The following is an 18,050-nucleotide window of genomic DNA, read 5'->3' on the forward strand; positions in this document are numbered from 1 at the left end:
ATAGCCGTAGTATTAGTCTGAAACAAAACTGACTGCATGTGTTTTATCTTAGTTGCTTTGAAAATCAACTATGCATGTTTTAATTTTAGCTTTGATTAAAAAAGTTAAAAGTACACATTTATACTATCAATTATTATAGTGTTTGATGTGAAACCCATATATCTATAAAATGTTTGAAAAATATTCTTGTAGTTATATTTTGCAATATAAAATTAATATACTTTTCTTTAGGAAACATTAATTTTTTTTTTTCATTCTTTGGCTTTATAATATTTTATTAAATATTGAATGAATAAATTTATTTTGTTTTAAACTTATATCGACTCTAAGACGATATGTGAACTCTGTCACTATTTGAAAACTTTCAAATTGTACATGTGGTAGCGTGTGATAGTTGTGATAGCTCAAAATCTATGGTTATCTGTCTATATAGGCGGGAGTTACTTATAGGTCCTATTTTGCTTCCCGAAACTGAAGTCAATTCAAATGGGAATTGTATATATCTACTTAAATATTTCAGAAACAATATGTGTTATTGGCTTTCATGTCCACAAATGTTAATACTAATATTAATACTGTACTGTTTATATGAGACCACATCGTCAAAGCTGTATGTAGTATGAAGTCACGTGACACAGACAATAATTCTCATCCGCTGTTGGTTAACACACCTATTATCTTAAGTACAGGTTCTTTATTTCTCTATGAATATAATAACAAAGACAACGAAGACGAAGTCGCAGAAGAAACGGGTATAATACAATATTACAGTAACTATTAGTAATTTAAATGTGTTTATTGCAAACCAACATCCCCAAAGACCATGCTATCAAGGTCAATAAATATTACGAGCCCACAAACGAACTCACTTGAAATAGGTTCGTCGTGGATTTGTACGCGGTAGAAGTGGGAGCGAAAGGTATAACGGCAAAATCTCTCTACAACCTACTAAAAGACCTGGGCCTGTCCAGAACTAATATCAATTCATTCTTGAAACTTACTTCGAAGGCAGTCCTAGTAGGTCTTTTCAAATTTGGTTAGGTAGAGAGAGGAACTTGGACAGTGGACGCCAGCATTTAACGCGCGTTAGATAGGGGCCCCTTAAACCTACACCTGGGTCGCAAGTCCCAGGCACTGTTGCAGCTCCTCGCCCTGCAACGCACTGGACCGGGCACCCGCACGATGAATCTATTGAATACTAAGAGGTTTGGTCACGTCAACTAAATTTAAATGTACATTATATGAATAGAAAAATATTTTCTCAAACATTTTTGTCATACAGGCTTAAAATGAAATAAGTAGAAGCTTTTGAACATTAAGAATAAACCAAATATGGTAAAACACGAAACAAAGTAATTATTATTAATGTTTGGAATTGAAAAGACTAAACACGAACATATCCACACTGTATTTCTGCTTTTGTATTTTTATATGAATTATTTATTCCCACACAAATTTTAAAATGAAAATATAAGAATAAAATTTAAGAATTTTTCATATGAGAATTACATTTTTTTTTTTGGTTTATTCAACAGCCAACATTGAATCTGTTGCCATATAGAGAACTACAGAAGGTACTTAAACTTCACAAAGCCATTTTCCATACAGTCTTTGAGTTCATATTAGTATTTAGTACAGAAGTAAATAAGAAAAGTTTTTCGTTACATCTGATTTTTAGTAATATGTGTCATATATTTTTTAAATTCTTCTAGAAAATAGCTTACAAATCAATATTACTTAATATTTATAATCATATTATAATGTTACTTGGGACATGTAAAAAGTGCCACTACATATAAGTGAAGTAATAATTTTTACATACATTTTTAAATCGCAACTCACGGTGAATGATCACAGATTAAAAAAATAATGCCTTTAAATTCAACTAACTCTATCCTTCTTTAAACCAAATTCGAAGAATTTTGATTATGAGAATAAATAAAAATAAACATAGACCAAAATTAATTAGCGTGTTATGTAGGATACTAGTTCATATTATAACAAATATCCCGCATACACGCAACAAATGTGAATAATTTTAAAATATGTTTTGATTAAATTAATTAAATGTTATAAACAAACCTTCATTACATTTCTGTGAAACAATGCAAAATGTTTTGAGCTCGGTATCTCATTATGATCGTATAATTGCTCTAGATTTTGTATTTAGATGTGTATCTGTGATGTTGTTTAAAGCTACATCTGAATTATTTATGTACGTGATGTGGGCGGTCAACACTTTACTAGTAACTATCTTGTTCGAATGTCAGAAGGGAGTGTGTGAAATACTGTTAATTAACTATATTTTAGAATTTACATACATAACAAATTATGTCACATGAGTTTTAGCACTTGTAGGTGGTAGAGCCTTGCTCTGGTCAAGTAACTACAGCTACAAAAATAACAAAGTGATGACATACTGAATTTTTTTTTTATATTACATCCTTTATATTATCCGAATGAGGAACATTACACAGAATGTTTAACACAAGTTAGATTCGCCATACTACGTACAAAGCGTTTCCCGTATCTATTTCAATAACCTACGCTTATACTTTTTATAAATGATAACTAGGAGCTTTCTTTATGTAGTGTGACGATAGAAAGTTTTGCTGAGGAGACTGAATATTACAAGAGATTTTTTTATAGACAGTATTAAAAAATTTTAACATATTAAACGATTGAATTAAGAGAAATGTTTACAATTAGTTTATATCGGTGGACTAAATATAGATAGTTCTAAGTTTTTTATTCGTTTACTTGACACCGTCATGAAGCGTGATGTATGAATGAAAACATGTAAATTTCCCGTGTTTAGTTTTCGCAATGGAAATTCTTTGAAAAAACACGAATGAAGTAAACTATACAGCATATAAATATTAAGCAGGTGCTTCTTAAAAATTTAATGCAAAATTTTGATTTATTCATTCACCTTCCATATCTCTGGTATAATATTTTGTCAATCTACCCAATCAAATATTAATATTGAACGAAGACCGCAAAATTGAATCAAATATATACTAATAAATTTAAAACATTTGGCATATAAATACAAGGTAAAACGACCGTTTTAATCATGTAGATTTAGAAATCACTTGTCATGTTTACGTAAAACGAAATTTAAGTTGCTTTGATTTTTTTTAACGTATTGAATATGTTAGATTTTTCCAAAGCATTATTCCTGTATAAACAGCTGATGGCTTTCATTCCATCATGGCTAGCAATAAAATTACACAAGTAATATATAAAATATATAAAATTATTCGATATTCATCTATAGTTATTATAAGAATATTTTATCTTACACTCAACACCAGATAAGCCATGTTGAACAAGTTGACTAGCATTCAAAGCACCTGCGATCGTCTTTACAAGGAAAATCATTTCCACGTTGTTGCGTTCTCTGTTGTGAAAATCGATGGGTTCGAAAATATGGTCGGGTTCCTTTTTATATATAAAATTATTTTACAACTTATCTAACCAGATCGATATATTTTTTCACAGAAATTAATAAGAGTAAAAACTGAAACTCTTCGTTTAAGATGTTAAAAGTAATAAGCTAGTCAAAAAACTGTTAAAAGAAACTACTTTATACTGCGTAAATAATTTTATATTTTCTCGTTTAATTAACGACAAAATCTAATTGTTTAATCTTAATCATTCTTCGGTCGACCCTAGACCTAGACTCGAGTCTAGACTAAAAGTCTAACCTTTTAATTTTATTGCGAGTTCAATTAAAACATAGAATTGGACGTAAATTAATAATTCTAGACATCTTAGTGTATTGACCTATGTCAAACAATTTGTTAAAAATAAATTATAATAATAAATATATTATTCACTATAGTTGAAAAAAACCCGACTAGGAAATGAGTGGAAGGTAAGTTAAAATGCAATTTGAACGAGTTGCGCCCAACATATTTGAATGGTATCCACAAATTTACATAATATATAATAGTTTTTAGTAACACAGTATTTCTTAAATCGTACCATTTTTGTTTATTAATATAAATATTATTATAATTATAAAACATAAATATTTGTTTAAAAACATATGACAATAATTAAGAAACCATCTGAATATGTAATTTAAATAAAGTAATTGAACTTTTCTGCATATGATGAGACATTTGCTATGTTTAATACAGTATAATTAACTTTGATGCCAAGTTCTGATGTTTTATTTGATGCAAAACTTAAACAACTCCAGGTCGTATACGACTTATAGTTCCGACTCTAGTATGTTTAGTTTAAGTTGGCGTCGTCTCGCTACACGTCGAGTTTCATTCATAAACCTTCGCAAATTTTAGTATTGATATATATCACTGAATAAGAAATGTAAAACGCTGCGTATGTAGTTTATTATGTAAACTTGGACTTAGCATACAGACTTCCTGAGGAGGTCAACTCCGTTCTACTCGTGTCATGGGAATTACACTTAGCTAACATTTAATAATAATTCACAGTTTAAAATTTAACTGATATATTAATTGAATCCACGATTCAGTCAAATCAATATAGATAGCTTTTGTACTTCTTCACCGGACTTAAATTGTACATACGGAAACATTAAAAATTTGACAACTATTCACAAAGTCTCATCAATAAATTAAAACATTATTTTCAGTTAGACCTGAGCATGTCACATTAATGATATATAATATTTGTATTTGGCTCATTTAGGTTCTTATTGTGCATATATTTTAATATCAATGGTACACAAAAAGTCTAAAAAAATTATGACCTTTAACAACCCAGATATATGGAAAAAATGCGGTAGTTCTTTTGATGCTTTTTATACAGACTGACAGGGTTTTTACGATGTCTGGTGATAACATTTCCATTACAGGCGCCTGTTTGTTGCGCCATCAATTATAATACACTAGTTCCTGCTTTTTCTTTATGTAATGTTTGCATGAATCAGGACCTTCAATATATGTTTAAATAGATTTATTATATAGTAGTATTGTTTGAAATGCTGAACACTTTTTTTAAATATAATGTAAAGATACAAAACTATGTATGTGTATATGTGCATGTGTGTCTCTGTGCATATAAAATATAATCCTTCAAATTCACTTTCTTCATCGTCACCATCATCATTTCAGTCACGTGAAGTCCAGTGCTGAACATAGGCCTCCCTCATCGACTTCCAAGCGCTTCGGTCACTTCACTTTCTTGAATGAAAAAATGTAATCCAAAAAAGGGTTTTGTAATTGACTTTAAAAGAAGGATAGATTATTAACAAGTACATAATTATCTTTTTGAATAATGCTTATTTTATTATAGTCAGTGATACCCCAGATACATTTTATAAAATATACTATCTTTTATTACTGTTTCCTGTTCAAGATTTTTCCTTAATACAAAATTATTCTTGTCACATATACTAACTTATCAAACTGCAAAACTGTTATTCAAGTCATTAATCTAAAACCTCATTTTCTATGTTATAGGAACGGTAAAGTTGTGTGTCCCGAGAGCTTTAGTTCATTCAAAAGATTGTGGTCTCAACGTAAACAACACGATTAATATTCTCTGTAGCTTTTTTATTTATTAAACTCGGCCAAATCAAATAACAATATCATTGTAGGACACAATAAAAAAAAAATAGGATATTCATAAGACAGAAACATGTAAGGAGAAATATATATATATATATATATATATATATATATATATATATAATTATGAATACTTGCCTTAATTACATTTATATTACTACGTTGAACCTTAACACTTTAGGTACAGTCCGTTTTAACCACGCTTTTATTAGCTTCACCTGTATGTATGTTTGTCTGTAACAGACTCTTTTGGATGCGATTTTGACCCTTTGAAAGGTCGGATTTCATTTAAACTTTATATACTTATCGAGGACCGATGACAATCCAATAATTTGATAATTTTATTCCACTTTCTTAATGAGGATCTTCAGGATCTAATAATATTTTCCCGCATCCTTTACGTGAGAGCAAGACAGATAGTCCAAGCGTGTGATCTTGTGCATGCGTTCTTTTCTGATTCGAGGACTGGGCTAAAATCACGCTTCTGCAGTTAGCCGAATTAAAAAATAGAAAATAATAAAAGTAATTATTTTTCACTCTTATCAATAATTTGAATTAAAAAAATATATTTTATTCTTTTTAGTTCGGTTTATTCATAAAAGCGTTTTTATTTAGTTTTCTTAAACTATTATTAAATTTTAGAAGATATATGTACATATACTTACATATGAACATAAAATTATTATTATGAAAATTTCTTCCGCATCCATATGTTGAATGCTCTTCATTCTGTAGATGTTCTTCAAAATTTTTCATCAATTTATATATTTTTTAAAAAGAAAATTACGTGAACCAATATTTTACTTGCATTGCATTTGGCAACCCGCATACCCACAATTTAGGACGTCGATCCCCTTTTCAATTTTCATTTATCTTGAAGAAATATAACCACTTAATTTGATGATAAATATTTCTCTTTAAATATTTAACATATTAAATGTATGTACTTCCTAAGACTATAATATCTTGATATTAATATAACTTTAAAACAATGTAATATAAACCTGACATTCCTTCATGACCAGTCGTCCCCCGGATATAAAAAGTTACTTGTTGTATATCTATATATTTGCTATTTCACTTCCAAAAACTTGATTTATAATAGCTTTAGTTCCCAAAATCTCAAAGTTTACAAGCCTTTATACTGCATCTCGAATGCAGTTTTTCTTAGCAAGAGTTGATAAGACTATATGATTTTTGGCTCATAAGATTAGTGGGTGTATCTCTTTTGCTCCACACAATTTCAAAGACTTATGTATGACTCACTGTTGAAAATAGAGTTCCTCGCTTCGGATAGCTTCATAAGGTATATTACAATAAACAATACCGAATAAATAATTCAGTCAATATTCTTTATGGAGAATTAGAAGATTATCATTGCAATAAAGCAAACGGTTCTCATAATTCGAAAATTAAAAAAAAAACCATTTACATTAATTCATATACAAACTCCGAACTAAAAAATAAGAGTGGTTGTAGAATTAGTTCTGAAACTTGCTGACAAACAGCTACATGTTGTTATAGACACATTGCATTTACCTTAGTCAAATAAATCTTTTGAAAAGTAATTAAAATTCTGTCAGAAATTCACGGCTTCCTTAACACACACCGCGTACCCTCAATCACATAAACTTTATGTAGAGCACATTGTACTACATTTATTTTACAGTGATATTTCTCTTTGTTTGTGAATACTTGTCTAATATTTCATCATATGCATGGAAATGGTCAAACCACTGTTATTTTATCAGTTCATATTTTTTATTGTGAACTTCACATATTTTCTTTTATGCAAATGCATGTTCAATTTCTTACAAATAAACAAATTAATTGGGGTATTTATTTAAGGCTCCTTTCAAAAACCACTACTTGTTCTGTAAACTGTTTTAATATATAATTTAGAATCATAGATAGGCGTATCCAATATGCTATATTTCAATTTGACTCGCAGACTTGATGAGATCCTGAGAGAAAAAATACTCTATATACATATATAAGTTTTGATTTAATGTGGGAATTGATGAACCTAAGTTAATAAACCTGAAAACCCAAAAGATATGTACTTTTGAATTCCTTGTTATTATCAGAACGAATTTGTATGTAATGTAAATCCTATAAGTAATTGAAAATATTCAAACAAACTTATTTAAACAAAATAATAGTTTTATGTTTTGAAAACCAGTGACGTTACTTCAAACAACATAATCAAAAATAATAATAATATTTAATTATAGTTTAAGGAAAGTAAATTAAGATAAATAAATAAAGAAGGTAAAATTGAAGTGGTAAATGAAAATTACAAGCACCTAGACTTAAATTCTCAATGGCTTCAGTGGTACACGTTTTGGATTAAATTTGAAAATTAAGTAAAATAAAAAAAATTGCGCAGCAATCTAAAAACAGGAGAATTTAATTAGTTTTCCCTGGTAGTTTATTTCGTTTGTTCTTTTGGCCCAACAAACAATTTACCTTTAACTTACTTGCCTCTTATTGTAAGGATTATATTATATAATACATTGTTTACTTATAAAAAAAGTTAAGTAGTAACGTTTTCTTTGAAAGCCAGGCCAAGTTTAAAACAGACTTCGAATAAATTTAAGTTAAAGTTTACTTAGAAAAAAAATATTTTAATTTTATTATACTCTCTATGTACTTAATTTTAATATTAAACTATTACCTGTAAAGAAACTCCCAAAATTCTATCTAATTCTAAAACAGAAATCATTTATGATAATTTATTTTATTTTTATCTTAGTTTGTTACTTTACCTACTGTAAGGGAATATAATAACAATGAAAATTATACAATTTTAAACAAAAAAAAAAACTTTATTACAGTTCGTTTCTCATGCTGAATTCTATTTCTATTTATTATAAATTATAATAGGATAGTAAATATTGTCTTACATGACGATAAATGTATAAAAAACATTACTATCATTAATATTAAAAAATATATTCTAAAAAATTGTTTTTTACAGAAGCAACATTTAACTCAACAGCTTATAACGCGCTAAAGCTATAAAACATCTCTTAACTGTTCTAATTATGAAACCAAACAATGAAACTGTTAATAATCAAAAGCATTTATTAAACTGATATAGATTTATCGTTCAATATACAAATTTAATTCCGTTGTTTGCAACTTTACAGGTTTCTTCTGTGAAGTTCCAAATCATTGATGAGGATCTCCGTAAGAAAACTTAATAAATGACGCGCCCGTCCCGATATGATGGTTAAGAAATTTATTTAAATTACTTAATTAACCGACCAAACAAATGCGCGGTAGCTTAAGAGTCAAAGAAACGGTTTAAAATATTTAAGAAGTTATTGGATCGTATCCTACCTCTGTAATATTATCATTCTAAAATTTATATTCGAATTTTGATTCAACTGTTAAATTAAGGTTATAAAGAAGACATTTTATATATATTTTTTTTAATTATTCCATAATTATTTTTGAATGTACTAGACATGTTAGAAGAAACAATTTGCACAACACCTAGTAAATAACAAACATAATATCCAGTTATTACTCAAGTTTTATTTACATCCTGTCAGTATCGTTTTCCCAAATCGTACCCGTGCTCAGTGATGCCCAAAGATCACTGATGCCGTGCTAATACAACCTTTCCGCTTTAATAAACTGGCTGGTCGCGAGGGAATCACTCTTGTTATTATCACACTATCTTAGATACAAATAACGTGATTTTCCGCAATATGTATTTTGGGGTGATTTTGAAATCTATTAATTTCTTCTCTATTAACGTTTTTTACAAAGTACAGCACTTATTATATTTTTAATCCAACAAGAAGATATGTTACGGCTGTATTAAATATAATTAAAGTTTTTATTATTATTTTATAATAAAACTCGTTTATAAAACATAATTTTAAATTAAATAAAGAAATACTAATAATCCGCATATTTAAGATTCAAGACTATAAGATAGTTTTGAGTGTCTTAGTTTGAAAGTGTTATCAAATAGAAAAGAGCTCAAGTGGAAAGATTTAAATTCTGGTAAAAAAAAAAGGATAAATTTATTCACACCAGCAGAAGACAGTCCTATAACCACTCTAGTATAACATTTCAGTTTTTTTTAAATAAATGTACAAAACTCCGATGTAAATTAGCGAATAAAAGATTCAATATTTTTTTATATTTCCCATTCTATATTTTAGCGTTAAAACTGAAAATAGTTTTAATGTTATAAAGTTAGAACATAATTAAAGGAAAGAAAATTAAAAGCACAACCAACTTGTAAAGAATAAACTTTTCTCAGATACCAATTAATCAAGAAAAAATTAATTCTATTCTAAATTTGTATGGTCGCCCAATCTCAAATACTCCTTTTTTTTCTTTTACTTACACATGATACCATAATCACACTCAGTTCTAATTTTCGAAAAATCACTAAAGACCAAAGACCAGCCATAAATCAACTAAGTTGCTACGTGGTAAAATATGGTTTTGCGTAAAGGTGCTATTCCTCAAACAAAATAAATCCATCACTATAGACCCGAATAGTAAGGTGTATTTTGATAGGAAAAGCAAACTTTTAGTAATCAAGGAAAAATTATTCAGAAAAAATGTTCCATTATAAAAATAGCGACTGTTTTTATAACTTGTTTATATTTTTCATTCAGACTCCATTTGTAATCTTACTTTCACCACTCAGATAAATTAAGTGACGAATTTAATTGCTAGCAAGATGAAATCTCTGACAATAGAATATTGTAGAATTTTTTCGCGATAAAAATTCAATTACATTTTTGTGGAGTTCTTTCTACAGTACAACATTCATTTAAAGTAAAATAAAATTAAACAGCTTTCTTTTTTATTTTCCATTTCACCTGAAGGTAAGAAGAATCATTAAGAACTGCAAAAATTCACACTCTAAAAGTCTAATTTTGCTCTTTTAATATTATTTATTTCTTGTACAAGTGTCTTGTATATATCCATTCTTATATTGCAGTCTCACGAAAAAGCGAATGTCAAATTGTTTCTTTATTATACACCTATAGGTTTCATTATATTTTTTCGAATCCTTGGTCTTTATTAGTTAACAACTTATAAGCTGGGTAAAGTTGAAAAAAAACATAAATCAAAAGTAACCCTCACGATGCAAGACGAAACATTTCCTATCACGCACATTGTCAAATAGCAACAATCTTTGAAAAATTTTACAAACAGCTGAAAACTAATATCCACATCCGTAGATTGATATATTAAAAATCTCACTATGTATCTATTAATATTGATTACTAAAAAATCTCAAAAGGTTTTTGTAAAATTGCAAATACCATTTTAGGCAAGAAAAAGAAAAATATAAAGACAAAATACAGTTTTAAAGCTCGAACTTTCACTTTTATCGTTTTACGAAATAGCTGAACATTGTGAAGACGACGACCAAATAAATGTATTTATCAAAATCGTACTTGGCTGCTATCCAAATTGAATTGAGTGGAAAGACTTCTGAAATCGTTGTCCTCAATCACAAATCATATTGAAAATATGAATAATGCAATCACAACATCAAAGAGCTATATGTTATAGAGTAGTTGCTTTTGGTCATTGATATTGCACTCGTCATTAAATATAAGGTTGGAGTAAAAATAAGAACTAAAACGGTATAAGAATAAATACTGTTTATTACCCGTAATAATTTCGGAACAATACCAAAGTATTATTTAACCAGTTATAACACTACGGCCAACGCTAATCATCAGTTAAATGGCCGTCCTAAATTAATTTATTCGCTATTTGGATATAATACTGTTGTGCCGTCCTTCAAATACTCTAAAAGCCAATAATAAAATGAAATTAAAAGGATTATTGTGCTCGGCAGTTTAGTAGACTTCTGGTGTAGAAGCATAGCAATCCCAACCCTCATCTAATATCAGGTGCAATAAGTCATGGTTTGAAATTTTTCTTGAGAAAGATGGTGATTCTCTCAATGAAATTAGCCCAGACTCTCCAAAATTATCATGAGCAGAACATTCCGTAAGCGCAAACATCTTTGTGACTAGTCGCTTCAAACCACTATTCAGGTATCCAATTTTTTAGAGTCTTTGGACATTGCGGTTTCATTATCCCAGGTGAAAGGACAATGTGGTTTATCAGAGATATATAAGTGAAGGCTTATTGTGAAAAACAGCAATTCAGGACGCTTCAAGAGTCGTCGATGGATCTTTTCCAAGTCATTGAGAGGCTAGTAATTTTAACGAAGCAGTGGTTCAGAGACAAGAAATAGGCGCCTCAGCCTATCCTACCTGATACCGTGGCTAATGAACTAGAGGCTAACTATCAAACAGTTGGGTGGGAGAGAAGCATCCTATAAAACAATTGTACATAGGTTCTTATCTATGAGCATTAGGCACGGTATAACAAAAAAAAACTACAGTTTTTTCTTAATTAAAAGTTTCTAGAATCATTTTGACAAAATAATTTTAATAAAATTTCATATTTTGTTCCGATCGAAAAAAATCCGGTAAAACGGCATTACAGCGGAAATTTGTATTTCCAGTTCGTTAGCCCGCAGTTCATCCGGAGGCGGTAAACCCTTTTTCCATTTTAATTGCCTGATACAAAATAGAAATACTTGATTGTTTATGAAACAAAAATATTTGTCTCCCATTTATGCAATAACATTTTTGATATATGATTTTTTTGTTTACATTTCGCTTTAAGGAATTAAAGTTATGGAATTTGGAATGAATCCAGAAGTTTAAATGAGTCGTAGCAATCCCCGCATAGGTGCACCAGCTGGTCTGGCCACTACAATACTAACAGTGTTATTGGTTATAACGCCGGTGTCCAACTTTAATTGGACGAAAATCACTAGGAATAATAAAATAAATACAGTTTTAAAATGATGTTCACTTTAATACCCTTAATTATACGACCGCGTACAATCAGCAATAAGTTTTTAATTGTATAAGCACACTCATTTTTAAACGTTCATATAAGTGGTTGTTATTATAGTGATAAACTTGTTTAAAATTGTATTATTCTGAACATAAAATAAGCATTTTTATTTTTGAATAAGGTAATTAATTTATGAATCTTAAATTTAACATTTTATTACCGTTAGTGTTTTCATCAAACCAAGAGATTCAATTCATTTATAATGAAACAAAGGTGCATAATGTAGTCTTATAAAATGTGTATGCTTATTTTAACAAAGTGAACATAATTTATTATATTATCAATACACAAACGCATAACATTTTATAAATATTTTGAAGCACCTTAAGCTTATATTATAAACTCTATGGAAAAAATCATACCGCTAATAATTTTAAAAATTTATTTCAAAAAAAAAATTTCTAGAAACAACACGTCTCAGAGACATTTCACTACGGAAATATCCGGCACGTTCCTGTCGAGAAGAAAAACTTTTAATTAATTTTTCACTTCTGAATCAAAAGTTTGGAATATTTTAGTGATTCAACATAAAATAAATTAATAATAATAAAAAAAATTAGGTCACTCTTAATATGTGACTCCTAAACAAGTCAACTTATATTCTCCCATCATTTATATAAAGCTGCAGTTTGTTAATTTTTATTGAAATTTCTTCTCTTAGAAATTTTTTTGTGGGTTTAAAAGTTTTATATAGTCCATTTATCAAGGAAAGCTATAGGGTATTTACCATTACGTTATGACTAATAGAAGCGGATTTCGAAGGAAGAATGTTATAAAAAAGAGGGTCTTTAACAAAAAGATAAAAAACAGTCATATATATATATATATATATATATATTTTCATTTTATTATTTACTTCCTCCTAAAGTACTATTTCACAGCCTTTTCAACACACGTCAATAATTCATCTTGATAAATGATAATGATATTTGAAAGTTTTTGTACTTTATTAACCCTTACCTGTGCCTTAATACCCCTTTTTAGACAATGATTACGATTCCTTATCATATTCATTTCCTTCATGGGTCGGTTACAAAATATTCAAAAAATATATTGTTTTATTGAAGTTCGATTCTTGATATGAATTGAAAATTTGGAATGTATGATCGCTTCAATCATTTCAAATATAGATGAGCCTTGAGGGATTTGTCGATATTGCTAGCTAGAAATGGACCGTTTTACCGATAATATATTTAATTTTGTATAACGTTTTCATTAAAATGATACTTCACACATTATTAACCAATCGTAAACATCTAATTAATCTTATATCAAGCTATTTTGCTGGTATTCAAATACTCGTATCCAGTATATTTTACATTCTTTATCTAATGGATAGTATAAACTTGAAACTAAGAAAATATAACACCCAACTTTCTGAAACAGTAACCCTGAAGCAACTAACCATTTTACCTTAACTAGTCCGGTAAACTTTGAGAAAGTCCCCGGGCATTTTAGTTCAATTAAACAATGCAGATACCAAGCCTATCCTGTGATATTACTTAACGTTAAGAATATATTATGATTACAAGTAAATAATGAGTTAAAAATAATATTTCCTTTGTTTTAAATACGATAATGAGATTATTTTGGTGGTTTGTACTCCACGCTTACGATACTTTAAATTATGCGGTACTTTATTTGCATAAAAACATAAGCTTCAAAAAAGAAATTGAGCTACTTATCATTCAGAAATAACTAGTGGTTCCCGCGGGATAAAAAATAAACGAATCTTTGTGAACACAAACAGGACAAGAACTATAAACAGATATAAAGCAGAAGTAAAGCCGAGTATAATTATTGTTGGTTGTCCGGTTGTTTGATTGAACCAGTCGCAATTTTGAAAAGAGATTTTTAAACAAGTTGCAGATTACGAGACCGATTCAAAGGCTGGTGCACTTAATTCACTAATTAATTGCTCCGAGAAACCCGAATTGCAAGGGAAATCATCCTACAACTAACAAGCCGGGATGCAATTTGTAATACGGTGAACAAATGAAAATTCCTCAGCACAATGTAAATCCTATAATTATTTTTTAACCGCTGCGAATTCTTTCGTTCGTTACTGGTTGAACTTCGATTTAATTTTTTTGTAAAGCTTTAGTACCAATAATTGTACAAAAAAACATAAAGAATATTACAAATTTGTTATTTTTACAAGATTACTTATGAATATTCGTTTTCCTATAGTTCTTTCAGAACTTTGATGTCTAAGTGAGTTCTATATGTTAAGGTTTTAATTATAAAACTTAATTATAAGTTGTAATAATGCTTAAACGCTTTATAAAATAAAACAGTTTCTTTTAACACTTTTTTAAGTTCTGACCAATAACAATTTTTTTTTATTTATTACTTAAATTTGACGTAATATTTTCATTCGAAGGCTTGAAAATATATGTACTTTTGTTTATTAATGGTGTAAAATGAATATTAATATTTTACGCTTTAATAAAAACACAGATCATGCCTTTATATGCCTCCATCCGTTATGCCACACAATTTTTTTTTCCATCAGATATCTTAGTTCAGTCATTCATATAAATAAAATCACAAATTAGAAAATTCTCTAAGTATTAAATGAGTAGAAAATTCAAGAAAAAATGAGAGCTAAATTATTTAATTAAAAAGAATACCTAGTCATAGCATAAAAGGCATAAAAATATTTGGAACCATTATCACAGAAAATACCATATTTATAACTTTATTCATATCTTCAAATTAAAGTCCCACTGAATTTGTACTTCCACAATTTGGGATAAATTAAACGCTGAGGTTTAATTGCTGGCAAGATGGAAAATCTCTGACAATAGAAAGTTCTAAGAATTTTTCGTGATAAAAAATTCAATTAGTTGTGAAGTCGCGCCGACGGCGGCATATTTTATTTAAAGTAGTCAAATTTTAAAGATTTATTATTTACTATTTGATAATATGCCAACATTGAAAAACTATCTTTTAATAAACCATCAGCTTATATTAAAGTACAATAATTATAATATGATATGCAACCGCATTGCATTAAGTGGAGTGGCTTAAAGTGACGAAACGTAGCATGGCGTGGCATGGAAAAGCGCGTATACTCTCGCTTACGGTAATTACCCAAATATAAGCACTCTGCTAATTATTTGACTATCAGAATTGTATAACTTTTGACACTTTCCCTGTGCCGATAAAATCATCAATAATATTCAGTAGAAAGCACAGTAAGCATTGAAGGTGCCTGTTTGTTTGACGAAACAATAATGAATAAACATTGAAATAGATTTCTATATTAGAACATTAGGTACTCAATCATTATTAAAATCAGGTAAAACCTTCACGAGAATTTTTACCAGTCATGGAATAAGAGATTTTATTATTATTCTAGAATAAAAAAGTCTTTAAAATCAATTGTTAAACTTGTAGAGATTTGTTCTTTATTTCTTTTAAGTCATAACTAATTCTGTACCGGCTTAATGTAACAATAATTAGGCGCCTAAATAATTGTAATAATAAGGGATCTTTGTGAACAGTGTTTCAGATCCACGTTCAAATAAACCATTAGTTTCAAGATAACTGTCGGGAACTAGAACTCAACCCGCGTCAAACTCAATCGACCGCAATAAACCAGAACTATTATTTATGCTCCCACTAACTTCCTTCTGTGTTAAAATGTTTAAGATTTATCGTCATATCTCTTACCACCGTCTTCGATATACATATGTATAAATAATTAATATGTCACGCAATTCAGATATTTCAAGAATGAATCCATTGAAGTCCGTAAAAGATTTATATTCAGATGCAATGACCATTTAAAAAAAATTGTGTCAAATTATTCAAGGGCATTGAAATGTAATGTCCAAAACTAAAAAGACATTTTGTTAACTATCGTCTACCAAAAAAAATATTAAATGGACAACGAGCGATTATAGTAGTTTTTTAAAAAGAAAAAAAAATTACATTAACAAAAGCATGCTATTATATCCAAACAAACATATTTACAAGTTGCATACGCACTTACCTACTTATGCAAGATAAAAGAAATACATAAATTTCAATAGAAAGAAGCAATTTATCGAGTATGCTAAATTGCTACTTGGAGATTAAATTCTTAATTATATTTATTCTCACGGCTATACAAGAAATTAGCTGATGTAAAATTCCCTCGAATTAAACAATAATGTTAATTTATCATTGTTGAGAAATGTAAGTAACTTTTGTTAAGAATTCTAAATTAACATCCAGTATTTATATTTTTTTTAATAATTGTTTCTTACCGTAGTCCAATGCGATTAATTATTGTAGGCTCCATTGAAACTCACAATAACGTACATTTATGGGTCATGCTATTGATATATTCAATATATTCATTATTTTAATTTTATTAACCATGTAATGTACATACTAGCAGAGAGTAGGACGTCCATAAATAAGTTAAATTTTTTTAATTAATAAATATATTTTAGAGCACATGTTGGTTTTTCTTCGGCCTAACTAATAGCTAATGCAACTTACAAACAACTTTTTTTTAACTAACTTTTTTTTTAGTAACCCACCAGGTATTTACTTGTTTTTTTTTTTATTTTACTTTCGATAAATACAATTTATTTAGCGAAAGGAAATGAGAGACGAAGGAAATACCAGACTGGAACCAATTTTCATGTAAATTGTGATTGCCGACGATAATCTGATTTATTACGCCGAGGAAAAGGACGACGCGACGCAGAAAGATTACATTTTATGTACATTTAAATTTTAAAATATTTACGGCGGAGTCAAAACTCACTAACCGACTACATTTAAACGTAATTGTTAATATGACAGGATGTTATTGAACCAACATATAGGAAAATACAAGTACCTCAATTATAACATTAAGCTCAAACAAATTCTTTTAGTATAGATAGTCATGCCTTACGATATAAGTATATCTTAAATTAGACATCTCTTTGATGTTGTTACTCATAATCATAAAGACTTCTTTCTTTGTAGATCCTCCTCGCATTTGGACTAGGCGAGACGCTTGTTCCTTCCTCATGTGCACAGCAAAAGATTGGAATAGTTTGCCAGCGTGTATGTTTTCTTCAACTTATAATTTGGATATCTTCGAAGTTGAATAGGCCGTTACTAATATAGCCTGTTTTAAATGACAATAGACCTCGCCAGTCGAAATAGAAAAATAATAATAGCTATAAAAAATAAGAAAATACAAAGTTATATTATATCATGCCAATTTCCTACCTCGGAATCAGAGTGTCGGAGACTAAAGGGACTGAATAGGACGTCGCTTCAAGAATCATCAAATCAAGATCAACCTTCGTGCAACTCCATCCTGTATCGAAGTCGCGAAAACGGACCAGGAGAGTTAAACTCAAAATCTTCCGGTCCAATGTCAAAACCGTGCTGTTCTACAGATACGAGACGTGGAAAGTTACTAAGGACATCTCGCATCGGCTTCAGGTCTTCGTCAATTGGTGTCTTCGCCGTATTCTCGGTATTTACTGGCTCAAGAAAATCTCCAACGTAAATATGTGGGAACACTGCGGTGGGATGCCGATTGACCTGCAAATCAGACGTTGC

General features: G+C 29.2%; 1 long non-coding RNA gene across 1 annotated transcript; it reads right to left on the reverse strand.

The window, feature by feature from the left end:
- Positions 1–5,662: 5,662 nt before the first annotated feature.
- On the reverse strand, positions 5,663–16,928 carry LOC133318990 (uncharacterized). The gene is made up of 3 exons (XR_009752706.1): positions 16,748–16,928; positions 6,230–6,437; positions 5,663–6,034 (listed from the first exon to the last, which is right to left on the reverse strand). It is a non-coding gene; the product is annotated as an uncharacterized LOC133318990 (long non-coding RNA).
- Between the last annotated feature and the right edge of the window lie 1,122 nt (positions 16,929–18,050).

The sequence above is a fragment of the Danaus plexippus genome, chromosome 10, assembly GCF_018135715.1.
Source record: "Danaus plexippus chromosome 10, MEX_DaPlex, whole genome shotgun sequence".
Taxonomy (NCBI): domain Eukaryota; kingdom Metazoa; phylum Arthropoda; class Insecta; order Lepidoptera; family Nymphalidae; genus Danaus; species Danaus plexippus.